The sequence below is a fragment of the Cherax quadricarinatus genome, chromosome 45, assembly GCF_038502225.1.
Source record: "Cherax quadricarinatus isolate ZL_2023a chromosome 45, ASM3850222v1, whole genome shotgun sequence".
NCBI lineage: Eukaryota > Metazoa > Arthropoda > Malacostraca > Decapoda > Parastacidae > Cherax > Cherax quadricarinatus.
The window spans coordinates 8,417,395-8,435,188 of record NC_091336.1 but is presented as its reverse complement, the minus strand read 5'-3'; positions in this window follow the sequence as shown (position 1 = coordinate 8,435,188).

Below are 17,794 nucleotides of genomic sequence, written 5' to 3'. Positions count from 1 at the left end.
GCTACCAGGTCTCCCACCCTCATAGGCCCCCCAAACTACAGTGTTGGAAAGGAAACTGAAGGTATGGTACACAAACGCTGATGGAATAACAAATAAGTGGGAGGAGTGGCATGAAAGAGTCAAAGAGGCATCACCGGACATCATAGCTCTCACAGAAACCAAGCTTACAGGTATGATAACAGATGCCATCTTTCCAACGGGATACCAGATCCTGAGGAAAGACAGAGGGAACAGGGGGGTGGAGGAGTGGCATTGCTGATCAAAAATCTATGGAATATTGATGAGCTGGAGAGAGGAGGCAGCGGAGAAGAAAGTGATTACATAGCGGGAACGCTTCACTCTGGAGGTCCCAAGGTGGTAATAGCAGTGATGTATAACCCACCACAGAACAGCAGGAGGCCAAGGCAAGAGTACGACGAGAGCAATAGAGCGATGATTGACACACTGGCTGCAGTGGCCAGAAGAGCTCATGCATGCAGGGCAAAGCTCCTGATCATGGGTGACTTTAACCACAAGGAGATCGACTGGGAGAACTTGGAGCCGCATGGGGGCCAAGATACATGGAGGGCTAAGATGATGGAGGTGGTACTGGAAAACTTCATGTACAAACACATAAGGGACACTACAAGAGAGAGAGGAGAGGATGAACCAGGAAGGCTGGACTTAGTAATCACCTTGAGTAGTGCAGATATCGAGGACATCACATATGAAAGACCCCTTGGGGCCAGCGATCATGTGGTTTTAAGCTTCGAATACACAGTAGAGCTACAAGTGGAGGGAGAAGCAGGAAGGCCAGGACGAATGAAGCCAAACTACAAGAAAGGGGACTACACGGGAATGAGGAACTTCCTGAACGGGGTTCAGTGGGACAGAGAACTGGCAGGGAAGCCAGTTAATGAGATCATGGAATATGTAGCAACAATATGCAAGGAGGTTGAGGAGAGGTTTGTACCCAAGGGTAACAGGAATAATGAAAAAGCCAGGATGAGCCCATGGTTCACCCAAAGGTGCAGGGAGGCAAAAACCAAGTGTGCTAGGGAATGGAAGAAATATAGAAGGCAAAGGACCCAGGAGAATAAGGAGAGCAGTCGTAGAGCCAGAAACGAATATGCACAGATAAGAAGGGAGGCCCAAAGACAATATGAAAACGACAAAGCAGCGAAAGCCAAATCTGACCCGAAACTGTTATACAGCCACATCAGGAGGAAAACAACAGTCAAGGACCAGGTAATCAGGCTAAGGAAGGAAGGAGGAGAGACAACATGAAATGACCGTGAAGTATGTGAGGAACTCAACAAGAGATTCAAAGAAGTGTTCACAGAGGAGACAGAAGTGACTCCAGAAAGACAGAGAGGTGGGGCACACCACCAAGTGCTGGACACAGTGCACACAACCGAGGAAGAAGTGAAGAGACTTCTGAGTGAGCTAGATACCTCAAAGGCAATGGGGCCAGATAACATCTCCCCATGGGTCCTGAGAGAGGGAGCAGAGGCGCTATGTGTACCCCTAACAACAATATTCAATACATCTATCAAAACAGGGAGATTGCCTAAGGCATGGAAGACAGCAAATATAGTCCCAATCTTTAAAAAAGGAGACAGACATGAAGCATTAAACTACAGACCAGTGTCACTGACATGTATAGTATGCAAAATCATGGAGAAGATTATCATGGAGAAGAGTGGTGGAACACCTAGAAAGGAATGATCTCATCAACAGCAGCCAACATGGTTTCAGGGATGGGAAATCCTGTGTCACAAACCTATTGGAGTTCTATGACATGGTGACAGCAGTAAGACAAGAGAGAGAGGGGTGGGTGGATTGCATATTCTTGGACTGCGAGAAGGCGTTTGACACAGTTCCACACAAGAGATTGGTGCAAAAACTGGAGGACCAAGCAGGGATAACAGGGAAGGCACTACAATGGATCAGGGAATACTTGTCAGGAAGACAGCAGCGAGTCATGGTACGTGGCGAGGTGCGTGCGATGGTACGTGCGGGGTCCCACAGGGGTCAGTCCTAGGACCAGTGCTGTTTCTGGTATTTGTGAACGAAATGACGGAAGGAATAGACTCTGAGGTGTCCCTGTTTGCAGATGACATGAAGTTGATGAGAAGAATTCACTCGATCGAAGACCAGGCAGAACTACAAAGGGATCTGGACAGGCTGCAGACCTGGTCCAGCAATTGGCTCCTGGAGTTCAATCCACCAAGTGCAAAGTCATGAAGATTGGGGAAGGGCAAAGAAGACCGCCGACGGAGTACAGTCTAGGGGGCCAGAGACTACAAACCTCACTCAAGGAAAAAGATCTTGGGGTGAGTATAACACCAGGCACATCTCCTGAAGCGCACATCAATCAAATAACTGCTGCAGCATATGGGCGCCTAGCAAACCTCAGAACAGCATTCCGACATCTTAATAAGGAATCATTCAGGACCCTGTACACCGTGTACGTTAGGCCCATATTGGAGTATGCGGCACCAGTTTGGAACCCATACCTAGCCAAGCACGTAAAGAAACTAGAGAAAGTGCAAAGGTTTGCAACAAGACTAGTCCCAGAGCTAAGAGGTATGTCCTACGAGGAGAGGTTAAGGGAAATCAACCTGACGACACTGGAGGACAGGAGAGATAGGGGGGACATGATAACGACATACAAAATACTGAGAGGAATTGACAAGGTGGACAAAGACAGGATGTTCCAGAGATGGGACACAGTAACAAGGGGACACAGTTGGAAGTTGAAGACACAGATGAATCACAGGGATGTTAGGAAGTATTTCTTCAGCCACAGAGAAGTCAGTAAGTGGAATAGTTTGGGAAGCGATGTAGTGGAGGCAGGATCCATACATAGCTTTAAGCAGAGGTATGATAAAGGTCACGGCTCAGGGAGAGTGACCTAGTAGCGATCAGTGAAGAGGCGGGGCCAGGAGCTCGGACTCGACCCCCGCAACCTCAACTAGGTGAGTTCAACTAGGTGAGTACACACACACACACACACACACACACACACACACACACACACACACACACACACACACATACACACACACACACACACACACACACACACACACAGAGGTAGCATGGTATATGACCATCAGCAGCGAGTTTAACAAAATCCCGTGACTCAAGAAGCAGGTCAACTGTCGGCGGGTTAATGTTTTGTTGTGGTGGTGATGGTGGTGGTTGTGGTGGTGATGGTGGTGGTTGTGATGGTGGTGCTGGTGGAGGTGGTTGTAGTTGTGGGTGTGATGGTGGTAGCGGTAGTTGTGTTTGTGATTGTGGTGGATGGTGGTGGTAGTAGTATTTATTTGTGGTTGTGATGATGGTGGTGGTGGGTTGTCACCTCTATAATACCGGACATTTACTCAGTCCTTAAAACCTACGACAGTGTTGCTATGCTTCACCAATGTTCTTTATTTACAACCCGCCCTCAAAATTGACATGAATTGTCTATATATATATATATATATATATATATATATATATATATATATATATATATATATATATATATATATATATATATATATATATATATATATATATATATATATATATATATTATTATATATAATATATATATATAATATATATATATAATATATATATATATATATATATATATATATATATATATATATATATATATATATATAATATATATACAATATATATATATATATAATATATATATATAATATATATATATAATATATATATATAATATATATATATATATATATATATATATATATATATATATATATATATATATATATATATATATATATATATATATAATATATATATATTATTCACTCCATCACTGTCTTGCCAGAAGGGTGCTTTACACTACAGTTTTTAAACTGCAACATTAACACCCCTCCTTCAGAGTGCAGACACTGTACTTCCCATCTCCAGGACTCAAGTCCGGCCTGCCGGTTTCCCTGAATCCCTTCATAAATGTTACCTTGCTTACACTCCAACAGCACGTCAAGTATTAAAAACCATTTGTCTCCATTCACTCCTTTCTAACACTCTCACGCACGCTTGCTGGAAGTCCAAGCCCCTCGCACACAAAACCTCCTATACCCCCTCCCTTCAACCTTTCCTAGGTCGACCCCTACCCTTCCTTCCCTCCACTACAGATTTGTGTTCTCTCGAATTCATTATATTTCGTTCCAACCTTTCTACATGTCCGAACCATCTCAATAACCTCTCCTCAGCCCTCTGGATAATAGTTTTGGTAATCCCGCACCTTCTCCTAATCTCCAAACTACGAATTCTCTCCATTATATTCACACCACACATTGCCCTCAGACATGACATCTCCACTGCCTCCAGCCTTCTCCTTGTTTCAACATTCACAACCCATGCCTCACACCCATACAAGAGCATTGATATAACTATACTCTCATCCATTCCCCCCTTTGCTTTCATGGATAAAGTTCTTTGTCTCACAGACTCTTCAGTGCACCACTCACCTTTTTCCCCTCATCAGTTCTATGATTCACCTCATCCTTCATAGACCCATCCGCTGACACGTCCACTCCTAAATATCTGAATACATTCACCTCCTCCATACTCTCTCCCTCCAATCTGATATCCAATCTTCCGTTGCCTAATTTTTTTGTTATCCTCATCACCTTACTCTTTCCCGTTTTCACTTTTAACTTCATTCTTTTACATACCCTACCAAACTCATCAACCAACCTCTGCAACTTCTCTTCAGAATCTCCCAAAAGCACAATGTCATCAGCAAAGAGCAACTGTGAGAACTCCCACTTTGTGTTAGATTCTTTATCTTTTAACCCCACACCTCTTGCCAATACCCAAGCATTCATTTCTCTTACTACTCCATCTATAAATACTTTGAACAAATATTTTGACATCACACATCCCTGTCTAAGGCCTACTTTTACTGGAAAATAATCCCCCTCTCTCCTACATACTCTAACCTGAGCCTCACTGTCCTCATATATATATATATATATATATATATATATATATATATATATATATATATATATATATATATATATGTATATATATATATATATATATATATATATATATATATATATATATATATATATATATATATATATATATATATATATGTATATATATATATATATATATATATATATATATATATATATATATATATATATATATATATATATATATATATATATATATATATATATATGAGTCTCTGGAGACAAAGAACTTTGTCCTTGGAGGCAAAGAGGGGAATGTATGAGAGTATAGTTTTACCAACACTCTTATATGGGTGTGAAGCATGGGTGATGAATGTTGCAGCGAGGAGAAGGCTGGAGGCAGTGGAGATGTCATGTCTGAGGGCAATGTGTGGTGTGAATATAATACAGAGAATTCGTAGTTTGGAAGTTAGTAGAAGGTGCAGGATTACCAAAACTGTTGTCCAGAGGGCTGTGGAAGGGTTGTTGAGGTGGTTCGGACATGTAGAGAGAATGGAGCCAAACAGAATGACTTCAAGAGTGTATCAGTCTGTTGTGGAAGGAAGGCGGGGTAGGGGTCGGCCTAGGAAAGGTTGGAGGGAGGGGGTAAAGGAGGTTTTGTGTGCGAGGGGCTTGGACTTCCAGCAGGCATGCATGAGCGTGTTTGATAGAAGTGAATGGAGACAAATGGTTTTTAATACTTGACGTGCTGTTGGAGTGTGAGCAAAGTAACATTTATGAAGGGATTCAGGGAAACCGGCAGGCCGGACTTGAGTCCTGGAGATGGGAAGTACAGTGCCTGCACTCTGAAGGAGGGGTGTTAATGTTGCAGTTTAAAAACTGTAGTGTAAAGCACCCTTCTGGCAAGACAGTGATGGAGTGAATGATGTGAAAGTTTTTCATTTTTTGGGCCACCTGCCTTGGTGGGAATCGGCCAGTGTGTTAATAATATATATATACATATATATATATATATATATATGTATAATATATATATATAAATATATATATATATAAATATATATGTATAATATATATTATATATATATATATATATATATATTATACATATATATTTATATATATATATTTATATATATATATTATACATATATATTTATATATATATATTTATATATATATATATATATATATATATATATATATATATATATATATATATATATATAAGAGATAAACAGACAGAAAGGTTCACTTACAGGGAGAAACAGATAGTGAGATTCACTGGATAGCTGAAGACTTCCATCTCTGAGAGAGAATAAATTTGATCACACTGACTTTCACGAATCCTGTGAGTCAAGTCACTTGCCATCCTGAAGGCAACTCACCTTGTTGCGTTTGTTGGGACTGAGCTCTAGTTCATGAGCCTAATCTGTCATTTTCTGTTAACAGCGTGGCTACTGCGTGTCTAATAATTATAATTTTTAAAAGGGTGGAGGGGTAAGCCGACTTAAGGTCTCTGTCAGATGACCGAGAAGCTCCACCTGCCGGTCATCATATGACTAAGATCGGTGCGTCCTGTTTCCTGACAAACCTTACCTTACCTAACCTAATCTAAGTTACTGCTGCCCATATTCACCTGTCAGTAAAATAGGTACTTGGGTGTTATTCGACTGGTGTGGGTCGCATCCTGGGGCAAAATTGACCTAATTTGCCCGAAATGCTCTGCATAACAAGCGGCTTTCTATATAGTAGTATGTCATTGATGTCAGCTAGGACTGTATACCTTGTACATGTACTTGTAGAAATAAAGAGTATTATTATTATTATTATTATTATTATTATTAGTAGTATTATTATTTTAATTCAGATAATGAGGTGACCTCCACCACATGGTTTTGTAACACACTTTGGACCTAACGTTGACAAACAAACTTGCTCGGAAATACTGGCGTAAGTGGCAGTGTTGACCTGCTATGATGTTCCCGATGATCAATACAAAGCCGTTGAATGTTGATCCGTCCACACTAATCATGCATTACATGTTTAATGCAGTGCTGGGCGCCAGCGCGTCGCCCAGTCATGCACACCACCTGACTTAGACGTCTAGTCCGTGCTTACTGCCTTTAAACTAGAATTACTTGCACGAATGTGAACTCCAGGAAGCTATGTAGGTGCTACCAGCTATCCAACAATGAAATGTCTTGAAAATCCAGCTATATATACGTACGAGTGTCTATATATGTAAACCCAATTATATGAATCCCAGAAGAGGGTCGAAATACACAGATCAGTTAATCTTTTGTGTTTCTGTCTCTATGTGGGTTATTATTGAGCATTAACAAGTGTTTGTTACACTTTAGTTATCCATATGGATATAAATTTGTTTATGTATCCAGATCTCTGACAGTGTATGTCCGTGAGTCGAGAAATCCTTGGCATTTAAAATTTATTGCAACTTAAAATCCCACACGGCCAGTTTATTTCTTGACTTGTGTCTTTAAATGACGGAATTTCATTATGTAAATTGGGTTCACTATTAAACAGGGATGTTGCGCGCGCACACAGACAGTCAGACAGTCAGACAGACAGACAGACAGACAGACAGACAGACAGACAGACAGACAGACAGACAGACAGACAGTGACTCAGTAAAGTGTGTGAACAGTCATTATGAACACTCATAGAAACTTCTGATTTCCCATGAAAATCAGATCAGATATAACTGAACCTTAGAGGACAACATAAGAGATCCTTGGTGAGTAGAGAATTATTCACTGGTTCATTCACTCTCGGTAATGATGTTTCTTTTTTTTCATCTTTCTACTGCTTAGGGAATTTCGCCGCAGGTGTTTGTGGATAAAGGGAATATCACTTTATCTTAGAGATGGGGTGAACGAGGTTATAGTACCAGGTTATGGAGGTTGTAGTCTCAGTCCTCCTCAGGCGGATCTTCTGTGAAACTAATGAAGCTTAGGCTTTAGGGCCCCTAATCCCAGACGGGCCTTAGAAGCCACTTTAGTCCACATTGCTTAAAAATTTTAGGTCTACTGTATGAGAAGCGGTAGCGAAGGGGCCCCCCATAACAGTTCAGGCTTCAGTGGCCCCAAAAATGTAGGTCCACCACCGATCCTCCTGCCGCTGTCAGCGAGAAAAATAAACTTGTTAATATATTTACTAAATAGCATCACAAGAAGAAAGAGGAGAGCTGTCAGCCCGCAGGGACAAATCAACAGAGGTTAAAAAAAATCTGAAATGTAATCTGAAATCCAAATTGGGAAGACTATAAGAGGCTTCGGCCAGGGTCCACTTAACACTAATAGAGCATAATCTACTGTTAATTATCAGGAAATTAGTTGCATTTAAACCCAGAAAACACAAACGCAATCTCAGAAATTAGTAGTTAGCCAGGATATAATTATCTTCACAGAGCCTCCTGCACGAGATAAAAATAATGGCGACCCACGGTATTGTAGGAGAGCTCTTCTCCTGGCTTCAAGTATGACTCACCTCTAAAACACAACAATGTGTAGTAATGGCAGAATTAGAATGTAGAATGGTAGAATGTAGAGTGGTAGAATGTAGAATGGTAGAATGTAGAATGGTAGAATGTAGAGTGGTAGAATGTAGAGTGGTAGAATGTAGAATGGTAGAATGTAGAATGGCAGAATGTAGAGTAGTAGAATGTAGAGTGGTAGAATGTAGAATGGTAGAATGTAGAATGGTAGAATGTAGAGTGGTAGAATGTAGAATGGTAGAATGTAGAATGGTAGAATGTAGAGTGGTAGAATGTAGAGTGGTAGAATGTAGAATGGTAGAATGTAGAATGGTAGAATGTAGAGTGGTAGAATGTAGAGTGGTAGAATGTAGAATGGTAGAATGTAGAATGGTAGAATGTAGAGTGGTAGAATGTAGAGTGGTAGAATGTAGAATGGTAGAATGTAGAATGGTAGAATGTAGAATGGTAGAATGTAGAATGGTAGAATGTAGAATGGTAGAATGTAGAATGGTAGAATGTAGAATGGTAGAATGTAGAGTGGTAGAATGTAGAATGGTAGAATGTAGAATGGTAGAATGTAGAATGGTAGAATGGAGAATGGTAGAATGTAGAATGGTAGAATGTAGAATGGTAGAATGTAGAATGGTAGAATGTAGAATGGTAGAATGTAGAATGGTAGAATGTAGAATGGTAGAATGTAGAGTGGTAGAATGTAGAATGGTAGAATGTAGAATGGTAGAATGTAGAGTGGTAGAATGTAGAGTGGTAGAATGTAGAGTGGTAGAATGTAGAATGGTAGAATGTAGAGTGGTAGAATGTAGAGTGGTAGAATGTAGAATGGTAGAATGTAGAGTGGTAGAATGTAGAATGGTAGAATGTAGAATGGTAGAATGTAGAGTGGTAGAATGTAGAATGGTCGAATGTAGAATGGTAGAATGTAGAATGGTAGAATGTAGAATGGTAGAATGTAGAGTGGTAGAATGTAGAATGATAGAATGTTGAATGGTAGAATGTAGAGTGGTAGAATGTAGAGTGGTAGAATGTTGAATTGTAGAATGTAGAGTGGTAGAATGTAGAATGGTCGAATGTAGAATGGTAGAATGTAGAATGGTAGAATGTAGAATGGTAGAATGTAGAGTGATAGAATGTAGAGTGGTAGAATGTAGAATGGTAGAATGTAGAATGGTAGAATGTAGAATGGTCGAATGTAGAATGGTAGAATGTAGAATGGTAGAATGTAGAATGGTCGAATGTAGAATGGTAGAATGTAGAATGGTAGAATGTAGAGTGGTAGAATGTAGAGTGGTAGAATGCAGAATGGTAGAATGTAGAATGGTAGAATGTAGAATGGTAGAATGTAGAGTGGTAGAATGTAGAGTGGTAGAATGTAGAATGGTAGAATGTAGAATGGTAGAATGTAGAGTGGTAGAATGTAGAGTGGTAGAATGTAGAATGGTAGAATGTAGAGTGGTAGAATGTAGAGTGGTAGAATGTAGAATGGTAGAATGTAGAGTGGTAGAATGTAGAATGGTAGAATGTAGAGTTGTAGAATGTAGAATGGTAGAATGTAGAATGGTAGAATGTAGAGTGGTAGAATGTAGAATGGTAGAATGTAGAATGGTAGAATGTAGAGTGGTAGAATGTAGAATGGTAGAATGTAGAGTGGTAGAATGTAGAATGGTAGAATGTAGAATGGTAGAATGTAGAATGGTAGAATGTAGAATGGTAGAATGGTAGAATGTAGAATGGTAGAATGTAGAATGGTAGAATGTAGAATGGTAGAATGTAGAATGGTAGAATGTAGAATGGTAGAATGTAGAATGGTAGAATGTAGAGTGGTAGAATGTAGAATGGTAGAATGTAGAGTGGTAGAATGTAGAATGGTAGAATGTAGAATGGTAGAATGTAGAATGGTAGAATGTAGAGTGGTAGAATGTAGAATGGTAGAATGTAGAGTGGTAGAATGTAGAGTGGTAGAATGTAGAATGGTAGAATGTAGAGTGGTAGAATGTTGAATGGTAGAATTAGAATGTTAGGTAAATGGCCACAGATGTAACTAATGTGCTATTTTATTATAGCAACGTTTCGCTCGCCAGGAGCTTTGTCAAGCCACAGTAAAATGTCACATGAGTTGCTTCTTTGTTCATGTAACTAACAACAAACAATGTATCGTAAGAGCGAGCCTGAGTGTGCGGTAGCAAGGTTCAGTTCGTCACCAAACAAGAGTGTCTCCTGACACCGATCTTAGATAATAATGACAGCTTAATAAGTTGGTTAAGTATTACCTGTCCTACCTCAAATGAACTTTCAAAAGTTGAAAAAAAAAGAAATTGTTACATAGTTGATTGTTAAGATGACTGCAGGTACTGGATGGTACGTGCAGGTACTGGATGGTACGTGCAGGTACTGGATGGTACGTGCAGGTACTGGATGGTACGTGCAGGTACTGGATGGTACGTGCAGGTACTGGATGGTACGTGCAGGTACTGGATGGTACGTGCAGGTACTGGATGGTACGTGCAGGTACTGGATGGTACGTGCACTGAACGCAACATTCACTGGTGTCAGTTTTGGGCCATGTTAAGTTAGGTAAGGTTCGTCATGAAACAGGAAACAGCTGGAGGTTTTGATCATCTGAGCGAGACCCTCAGCTGGCTTACCGGTCCCACCCCTTTAAAATTATGGTGTGGACGCTGCACTTAAATACCCTAGATGAGGGGAAAACAAGATTCACGTCTTTTACATTAAAAAAACACTAAAAACAAAGGTATATACACCAAAACATGTATATCTTTCAGTGTATATATGCAGAGAGTTTATACTATTTACAGTTTTGGGGATTAAAGTATTTTTGACTGTACTCCTGTTAACCCTTCTGGGGCTTAATTAATAGGCCTCTTGTGCTCCCATCTTGTGTTCTTGTGCTCCCATCTTGTGTTCTTGTGCTCCCATCTTGTGTTCTTGTGCTTCCATCTTCTGTTCTTGTGCTCACATCTTGTGTTCTTGTGCTCCCATCTTGTGTTCTTAGGCTTCCATATTGCGTTCTTGTGCTCCCATCTTGTGTTCTTGTGCTCCCATCTTGTGTTCTTGTGCTCCCATCTTGTGTTCTTGTGCTCCCATCTTGTGTTCTTGTGCTCCCATCTTGTGTTCTTGTGCTCCCATCTTGTGTTCTTGTGCTCCCATCTTGTGTTCTTGTGCTCCCATCTTGTGTTCTTGTGCTCCCATCTTCTGTTCTTGTGCTCCCATCTTGTGTTCTTGTGCTTCCATCTTGTGTTCTTGTGCTCCCATCTTGTGTTCTTGTACTCCCATCTTGTGTTCTTGTGCTCCCATCTTGTGTTCTTGTGCTCCCATCTTGTGTTCTTGTGCTCCCATCTTGTGTTCTTGTGCTCCCATCTTGTGTTCTTGTGCTCCCATCTTGTGTTCTTATGCTTCCATATTGCGTTCTTGTGCTCCCATCTTGTGTTCTTGTGCTCCCATCTTGTGTTCTTGTGCTCCCATCTTGTGTTCTTGTGCTCCCATCTTGTGTTCTTGTGCTCCCATCTTGTGTTCTTGTGCTTCCATCTTGTGTTCTTGTGCTCCCATCTTGTGTTCTTGTGCTCCCATCTTGTGTTCTTATGCTCCCATCTTATGTTCCTGTGCTCCCATCTTGTGTTCTTGTGCTCCCATCTTGTGTTCTTGTGCTCCCATCTTGTGTTCCTGTGCTCCCATCTTGTGTTCTTGTGCTCCCATCTTGTGTTCTTATGCTCCCATTTTGTGTTCCTGTGCTCCCATCTTGTGTTCTTGTGCTCCCATCTTGTGTTCTTCTGCTCCCATCTTGTGTTCCTGTGCTCCCATCTTGTGTTCTTGTGCTCCCATCTTGTGTTCTTGTGCTTCCATCTTGTGTTCTTGTGCTCCCATCTTGTGTTCTTGTGCTCCCATCTTCTGTTCTTGTGCTCCCATCTTGTGTTCTTGTGCTTCCATCTTGTGTTCTTGTGCTCCCATCTTGTGTTCTTGTGCTTCCATCTTGTGTTCTTGTGCTCCCATCTTGTGTTCTTGTGCTCCCATCTTCTGTTCTTGTGCTCCCATCTTGTGTTCTTGTGCTCACATCTTGTGTTCCTGTGCTCCCATCTTGTGTTCTTGTGCTCCCATCTTGTGTTCTTGTGCTCCCATCTTGTGTTCTTATGCTCCCATCTTATGTTCCTGTGCTCCCATCTTGTGTTCTTGTGCTCCCATCTTGTGTTCTTGTGCTCCCATCTTGTGTTCTTGTGCTCCCATCTTATGTTCCTGTGCTCCCATCTTGTGTTCTTGTACTCCCATCTTGTGTTCTTGTGCTCCCATCTTGTGTTCTTGTGCTCCCATCTTGTGTTCTTGTGCTCCCATCTTGTGTTCTTATGCTCCCATCTTATGTTCCTGTGCTCCCATCTTGTGTTCTTGTGCTCCCATCTTGTGTTCCTGTGCTCCCATCTTGTGTTCTTGTGCTCCCATCTTGTGTTCTTCTGCTCCCATCTTGTGTTCCTGTGCTCCCATCTTGTGTTCTTGTGCTCCCATCTTGTGTTCTTGTGCTCACATCTTGTGTTCCTGTGCTCCCATCTTGTGTTCTTGTGCTCCCATCTTGTGTTCTTGTGCTCACATCTTGTGTTCCTGTGCTCCCATCTTGTGTTCTTGTGCTCCCATCTTGTGTTCTTGTGCTCACATCTTGTGTTCCTGTGCTCCCATCTTGTGTTCTTGTGCTCCCATCATGTGTTCTTGTGCTCCCATCTTGTGTTCTTATGCTCCCATCTTATGTTCCTGTGCTCCCATCTTGTGTTCTTGTGCTCCCATCTTGTGTTCTTGTGCTCCCATCTTGTGTTCCTGTGCTCCCATCTTGTGTTCTTGTGCTCCCATCTTGTGTTCTTATGCTCCCATTTTGTGTTCCTGTGCTCCCATCTTGTGTTCTTGTGCTCCCATCTTGTGTTCTTGTGCTCCCATCTTGTGTTCTTATGCTCCCATTTTGTGTTCTTGTGCTCCCATCTTGTGTTCTTGTGCTCCCATCTTGTGTTCTTGTGCTCCCATCTTGTGTTCTTGTGCTCCCATCTTGAGTTCTTGTGCACCCATCTTGTGTTCTTGTGCTCCCATCTTGTGTTCTTGTGCTCCCATCTTGTGTTCTTGTGCTCCAATCTTGTGTTCTTGTGCTCCCATCTTGTGTTCTTGTGCTCCCATCTTGTGTTCTTGTGCTCCAATCTTGTGTTCTTGTGCTCCCATCTTGTGTTCTTGTGCTCCCATCTTGTGTTCTTGTGCTCCCATCTTGTGTTCTTGTGCTCCCATCTTGTGTTCTTGTGCACCCATCTTGTGTTCTTGTGCTCCCATCTTGTGTTCTTGTGCTCCCATCTTATGTTCTTGTGCTCCCATCTTGTGTTCTTGTGCTCCAATCTTGTGTTCTTGTGCACCCATCTTGTGTTCTTGTGCTCCCATCTTGTGTTCTTGTGCACCCATCTTGTGTTCTTGTGCTCCCATCTTGTGTTCTTGTGCTCCCATCTTGTGTTCTTGTGCTCCAATCTTGTGTTCTTGTGCTCCCATCTTGTGTTCTTGTGCTACCATCTTGTGTTCTTATGCTACCATCTTGTGTTCTTATGCTCCAATCTTGTGTTCTTGTGCTCCCATCTTGTGTTCTTGTGCTCCCATCTTGTGTTCTTGTACATCCATTTTGAGTTCTTGTGCTCCCATCTTGAGTTCTTGTGCTCCCATCTTGTGTTCCTGTGCTCCCATCTTGTGTTCTTGTGCTCCCATCTTGTGTTCCTGTGCTCCCATTTTGTGTTCTTGTGCTCCCATCTTGTGTTCTTATGCTCCCATCTTGTGTTCTTGTGCTCCCATCTTGTGTTCCTGTGCTCCCATCTTGTGTTCTTGTGCTCCCATCTTGTGTTCTTGTGCTTCCATCTTGTGTTCTTGTGCTTCCATCTTGTGTTCTTATGCTCCCATCTTGTGTTCTTGTGCTCCCATCTTGTGTTCTTGTGCTCCCATCTTGTGTTCTTGTGCTTCCATCTTGTGTTCTTATGCTCCCATCTTGTGTTCCTGTGCTCCCATCTTGTGTTCTTGTGCTCCCATCTTGTGTTCTTGTGCTCCCATCTTGTGTTCTTGTGCTTCCATCTTGTGTTCTTATGCTCCCATCTTGTGTTCTTGTGCTCCCATCTTGTGTTCTTGTGCTCCCATCTTGTGTTCTTGTGCTCCCATCTTGTGTTCTTGTGCTCCCATCTTGTGTTCTTGTGCTTCCATCTTGTGTTCTTTTGCTTCCATATTGTGTTCTTATGCTCCCATCTTGTGTTCTTGTGCTCCCATCTTGTGTTCTTATGCTTCCATCTTGTGTTCTTGTGCTTCCATATTGTGTTCTTGTGCTCCCATCTTGTGTTCCTGTGCTCCCATCTTGTGTTCTTGTGCTTCCATCTTGTGTTCTTATGCTCCCATCTTGTGTTCTTGTGCTCCCATCTTGAGTTCTTGTGCTCCCATCTTGTGTTCCTGTGCTCCCATCTTGTGTTCTTGTGCTCCCATCTTGTGTTCTTGTGCTTCCATCTTGTGTTCTTGTGCTCCCATCTTGTGTTCTTGTGCTCCCATCTTGTGTTCTTGTGCTCCCATCTTGTGTTCTTGTGCTCCCATCTTGTGTTCTTGTGCTCCCATCTTGTGTTCTTGTGCTCCATCTCGTGTACTTGTGCTCCCATCTTGTGTTCTTATGCTCCCATCTTGTGTTCTTATGCTCCCATCTTGTGTTCTTATTCTCCCATCTTGAGTTCTTGTGCTCCCATCTTGTGTTCTTATGCTCCCATCTTGTGTTCTTATTCTCCCATCTTGAGTTCTTATGCTCCCATCTTGTGTTCTTATTCTCCCATCTTGAGTTCTTGTGCTCCCATCTTGTGTTCTTATGCTCCCATCTTGTGTTCTTATGCTCCCATCTTGTGTTCTTATGCTCCCATCTTGTGTTCTTATTCTTCCATCTTGAGTTCTTGTGCTTCCATATTGTGTTCTTGTGCTCCCATCTTGTGTTCTTATGCTCCCATCTTGTGTTCTTGTGCTCCCATCTTGTGTTCTTGTGCTCCCATCTTGTGTTCTTGTGCTTCCATATTGTGTTCTTGTGCTCCCATCTTGTGTTCTTGTGCTCCCATCTTGTGTTCTTGTACTCCCATCTTGTGTTCTTGTGCTCCCATCTTGTGTTCTTGTGCTTCCATATTGTGTTCTTGTGCTCCCATCTTGTGTTCTTGTGCTCCCATCTTGTGTTCTTGTGCTCCCATCTTGTGTTCTTGTGCTTCCATATTGTGTTCTTGTGCTCCCATCTTGTGTTCTTGTGCTCCCATCTTGTGTTCTTGTGCTCCCATCTTGTGTTCTTATGCTCCCATCTTGTGTTCTTGTGCTTCCATATTGTGTTCTTGTGCTCCCATCTTGTGTTCTTGTGCTCCCATCTTGTGTTCCTGTGCTCCCATCTTGTGTTCTTATGCTTCCATCTTGTGTTCTTATGCTTCCATCTTGTGTTCTTATGCTCCCATCTTGTGTTCTTGTGCTCCCATCTTGTGTTCTTATGCTCCCATCTTGTGTTCTTGTGCTCCCATCTTGTGTTCCTGTGCTCCCATCTTGTGTTCTTGTGCTCCCATCTTGTGTTCTTGTGCTTCCATCTTGTGTTCTTGTGCTTCCATATTGTGTTCTTATGCTCCCATCTTGTGTTCTTGTGCTCCCATCTTGTGTTCCTGTGCTCCCATCTTGTGTTCTTATGCTCCAATCTTGTGTTCTTGTGCTCCCATCTTGTGTTCTTGTGCTACCATCTTGTGTTCTTATGCTACCATCTTGTGTTCTTATGCTCCAATCTTGTGTTCTTGTTCTCCCATCTTGTGTTCTTGTGCTCCCATCTTGTGTTCCTGTGCTCCCATCTTGTGTTCTTGTGCTTCCATCTTGTGTTCTTGTGCTTCCATATTGTGTTCTTATGCTCCCATCTTGTGTTCTTGTGCTCCCATCTTGTGTTCCTGTGCTCCCATCTTGTGTTCTTGTGCTCCCATCTTGTGTTCTTGTGCTTCCAACTTGTGTTCTTGTGCTCCCATCTTGTGTTCTTGTGCTCCCATCTTGTGTTCTTGTGCTCCCATCTTGTGTTCTTGTGCTCCCATCTTGTGTTCTTGTGCTCCCATCTTGTGTTCTTGTGCTCCATCTCGTGTACTTGTGCTCCCATCTTGTGTTCTTATGCTCCCATCTTGTGTTCTTATGCTCCCATCTTGTGTTCTTATGCTCCCATCTTGTGTTCTTGTGCTCCCATCTTGAGTTCTTGTGCTTCCATATTGCGTTCTTGTGCTCCCATCTTGTGTTCTTGTGCTCCCATCTTGTGTTCTTATTCTCCCATCTTGAGTTCTTGTGCTCCCATCTTGTGTTCTTATGCTCCCATCTTGTGTTCTTATGCTCCCATCTTGTGTTCTTATTCTCCCATCTTGTGTTCTTGTGCTCCCATCTTGTGTTCTTATTCTCCCATCTTGTGTTCTTGTGCTCCCATCTTGTGTTCTTGTGCTTCCATATTGTGTTCTTGTGCTCCCATCTTGTGTTCTTATGCTCCCATCTTGTGTTCTTATTCTCCCATCTTGTGTTCTTGTACTCCCATCTTGTGTTCTTGTGCTTCCATATTGTGTTCTTGTGCTCCCATCTTGTGTTCTTATGCTCCCATCTTGTGTTCTTGTGCTCCCATCTTGTGTTCTTGTGCTCCCATCTTGTGTTCTTGTGCTTCCATATTGTGTTCTTGTGCTCCCATCTTGTGTTCTTGTGCTCCCATCTTGTGTTCTTGTACTCCCATCTTGTGTTCTTGTGCTCCCATCTTGTGTTCTTGTGCTTCCATATTGTGTTCTTGTGCTCCCATCTTGTGTTCTTGTGCTCCCATCTTGTGTTCTTGTGCTCCCATCTTGTGTTCTTGTGCTTCCATATTGTGTTCTTGTGCTCCCATCTTGTGTTCTTGTGCTCCCATCTTGTGTTCTTGTGCTCCCATCTTGTGTTCTTGTGCTTCCATATTGCGTTCTTGTGCTCCCATCTTGTGTTCTTATGCTCCCATCTTGTGTTCTTGTGCTCCCATCTTGTGTTCTTGTGCTCCCATCTTGTGTTCTTATGCTCCCATCTTGTGTTCTTGTGCTTCCATATTGTGTTCTTGTGCTCCCTTCTTGTGTTCTTGTGCTTCCATCTTGTATTCTTGTGCTCCCATCTTGTGTTCTTATGCTCCCATCTTGTGTTCTTGTGCTTCCATCTTGTGTTCTTGTGCTCCCATCTTGTGTTCTTATGCTCCCATCTTGTGTTCTTATGCTCCCATCTTGTGTTCTTGTGCTTCCATCTTGTGTTCTTGTGCTCCCATCTTGTGTTCTTATGCTCCCATCTTGTATTCTTGTGC